The 2,797-nt window shown below is 48.4% G+C and overlaps 1 long non-coding RNA gene across 1 annotated transcript; it reads left to right on the forward strand.

The window, feature by feature from the left end:
- Positions 1 to 208: 208 nt before the first annotated feature.
- On the forward strand, positions 209 to 2,528 carry LOC308578826. Its single transcript, XR_014004147.1, has 2 exons — positions 209 to 308; positions 1,559 to 2,528. It is a non-coding gene; the product is annotated as an uncharacterized lncRNA (long non-coding RNA).
- The last annotated feature ends 269 nt before the right edge of the window (positions 2,529 to 2,797 follow it).

A 2,797-nucleotide genomic window follows, 5' to 3' on the forward strand; every position in this document is an offset into this window, starting at 1 on the left:
GCACTGGTGGTGCTTAACTCCTGTCGTGTATGTACACATGATGTAGCACCACAGTATCTCCAGCAAGTAAGGTTGCTCCCGTAGAAACATAGGAAGCTGCTGACATAGGTCTTACACTGACCTATGTGATAAGGTCTTCATAGTTCCACCTAGCTCGGTATTGTCTACACTGACTCGCAGTGGCTCTCCAGGATTTCACAAAGGGAGTGTCTCCTAGCCTCACCTGGAGATACTGGGGATTGAACATGGGACCCTCTGTGTGCAAAACAGATGCTCTGAGCTATGGCTCCTTCTCTTAAAAAGAAGAAGTAAGATTCCAGTCTTCATGGTTATGAATGAAAGGCTGAATTAAATAGAAACAGGGGAGGCTGCCTTATTCAGCAGGTGCCTTCTGTGCCAACTTTTAAATGCCTGCTGAAAATGCTTTTGTTTTGCCTGGCTTATGCAGGCAACTAAGAGTACATCCCCCACAATGGTCTATTGATATTTGGCTTTAATTTATTTTTGCTTTTAACTTGTTTTCAACTTTTGGTTTTATGTTTTTATATTTTATGGTGTTGTAACCGCTGTAATAAAACTTCATGATACAGCAGCATATAAATATTCAGTGGGTGAACTCCACATAATTTAGGATGGTTTTCTTTCCAAGGAAAACATGCATCAGATGTGTCTACACAAGGGACTGAGGTCCATGATCCCGGGGCATATTTACTTGGGCGTCATTTAATTCAGTGGGATATAATTGAATACAGTGGTACCTCGGGTTACATACGCTTCAGGTTACATATGCTTCAGGTTACAGACTCCACTAACCCAGAAATAGTACCTCGGGTTAAGAACTTTGCTTCAGGATGAGAACAGAAATTGTGCTCCTGTGGTGCGGCAGCAGCAGGAGGCCCCATTAGCTAAAGTGGTGCTTCAGGTTAAGAACGGACCTCTGGAACGAATTAAGTACTTAACCCGAGGTACCACTGTATCTTGGTCAGAATTGTGCTGCTTGGCTGCAGTCCTATGTACTCTTCGCAGGAGGAAATGACTAACAGAACACAGGGAAACTTACTTCCGAGTAAGTGTGTACAGGGCCAGGCTGCCCACCTGTGAGCAATGCCACCTGGAGAAAGTGGGGAAACATTTTGCACTTGATCAAAGTGGATGAAATTGGCCAGGGGTGTGGTGTAGTGGTTAAGAGCGGTAGACTCCTAATCTGGGGAACCGGGTTCGCGTCTCCGCTCCTCCACATGCAGCTGCTGGGTGACCTTGGGCCAGTCACAGTTCCTTGAAGTCTCTCAGCCCCACTCACCTCACAGAGTGTTTGTTGCGGGGGAGGAAGGGAAAGGAGAATGTTAGCCGCTTTGAGACTCCTTAAAGGGAGTGAAAGGCGGGATATCAAATCCAAACTCTTCTTCTTCTTCTTCTCTCTTATGGACTGCAGAGGGAGTTGAGACAGGCTCTCTTACAGAGCAGATATTAACAGCCTTGGCTTGCTGTTTGATTGGCATCCGTGCAGGTTTGTTGTTTGTTTGTTTTGCTTTGTTTCAAACCAAGTGTTGTTTCACAGGGAGGCTCAGGCACGCGCAAAGACAGTAGCCCCTTGCAAAGAGAGAGCGAGCCAGCTAGGTAAACAGAGGCACCATCGCCAGCAACCAACGCATCATCCACCCCTTTTTCCAATGTTACAGACCTTCTCTCTCGCCTCTTCCGCGCTGGGGGAAAACACCGGTCGGCCCTCCCTGGCGCTGATGAACGGAGAGCACCGCGAAGATGCCTCCTGGAGGGAGAAGAGAGAAAGGATGCTCAAGGGCTTGGCTTGCGGAGGGCGGGACGGGGAAACGTCTAAGGCCCCGTCTGCTTTCCATTGCGCATAGGAACGGCTGGGGAGGGGGATGTTTTCTCCTTTTGACTGGGAGGGGGGGTGAGGAGATGATCTATTGGGATTATTCTAATATATGGGGGGGGGGGCTTGATTCCTGCAACCAGGCGGAAGTGAAACCCTTCCCCTTCCTCCACTCAATGAGAGCTCAGCCGGGTGGAGGAAAAGGGGTCACTCCCCTATTCATCATCTCGCCGCAAGGCAGGCAATTCACCCGCCGCTCTCAACCAGCTGCCCGAAGGAAGGAGCCGGGTTTTGAGGCAGGGCTGACATCCAGAGGCGAAGAGCGCCAGGGCAGGTGGCTGGAGGGTGCGCTCTTTGCAATCCGGTGCATAGCAAGAAAACTGCGTCCCGTCCCTCCCATCTTGTTGTACTCGCTCACCAGGTAGTGAGTCTCACTAACTACAAGGGGAGAATGAGCCATTTTGCAGACATGCAACCTGAACCTAATAATATTAAGATGAATTATGTGTTATACCAGAGAAAGTGGCTGCAATCTACTGACCTGGGAGTAAGCCCCATTGAGCTCAATGGGATTTGCTTCTGAGTAGATATGTAGGCTTGCATCATTTCCTGGATTACTTTGACCATGCTTGGGGCATGAGAAGATCTTAGCATGCAACACGGCATGCTAGGACCAATAAAGAATGGAAAACCCTGCTGTCACTTTGAACATATTTTATTGTTACATATTTTATTTAACAAGTCTACATACTGTTTAAGAGCATAAGAAGAACCTGCTGGATCAGGTCGTTGGCCAGTCCAGTCCAACATCCTGTTCTCATAGTGGCCAACCAGCTGCCCATGGGAAGCCTGCAAGCAGGACATAGGCACAATAGCAGTCTTCTCTCCTGTGGTTTCCAGCAACCAGAATTGAGGAGCATCATTGCCTCTGACTGTGGAAGTAGAGCATAGCCATTGTGACTA

Source organism: Podarcis bocagei (assembly GCF_964188305.1).
Source record: "Podarcis bocagei genome assembly, chromosome: Z".
Lineage (NCBI taxonomy): Eukaryota > Metazoa > Chordata > Lepidosauria > Squamata > Lacertidae > Podarcis > Podarcis bocagei.